Consider the following 626-nt stretch of genomic DNA (forward strand, 5'->3'; position numbering starts at 1 on the left):
GCGATGCCGCGTCTGGGTGCCAGCAGTGCTGGTTCTTTTCGGGCTTGTGTTTTGTGTGTGATTGTGCAGCTTCTCGCTGTGCGCTGTGTGCCTGGAGCACGGTTTAGCTTGTTCCTGCTTTGTTTTGCTTGAGGCACTTTTTCCCTTCTGCCAGTAAATCCATAACCAGCCACAAAAGGAGGAATAAAATCCCTTAGACGCGATGGCCCCGACGATCGGCGCGGAGCTGGCGAGGCGTCTCCGTCCCTCACTGTGACGTCGGGTGCCTCCGGAGAGCTCGACACCACTGGGGTGCTTGCTGCTGGTCCGAGCTCGCCTGCTTCCTCCCCGGCATCGGTCGGGTCACGCCGGTCCTTGGGCATTGCCGCGGCGTCGCCGCCGTCACGGGCGGCTACCACTGACTCGGCTACCGCTGACTCGGAGGCTAGCGAGGAGGACTACCTCGAGCGGTACCGTGTTCCTGTGTCCAGCCTCCCTCCGTCCGCTGCCCCTGGCGGACACCCCTGGACCCCCGGGCAGCGCCGGCTCCTTGTCGGCGGCTGCCCTTTCTCCGTCCGCGGCCGCCCGCTTTGTGGCGGCTCCGGACGTCTCGACTGACTGTGGTCATTCGGCTGCCTCCGGGTATC

Source organism: Guillardia theta (genome assembly GCF_000315625.1).
Source record: "Guillardia theta CCMP2712 unplaced genomic scaffold GUITHscaffold_56, whole genome shotgun sequence".
Taxonomy (NCBI): domain Eukaryota; class Cryptophyceae; order Pyrenomonadales; family Geminigeraceae; genus Guillardia; species Guillardia theta.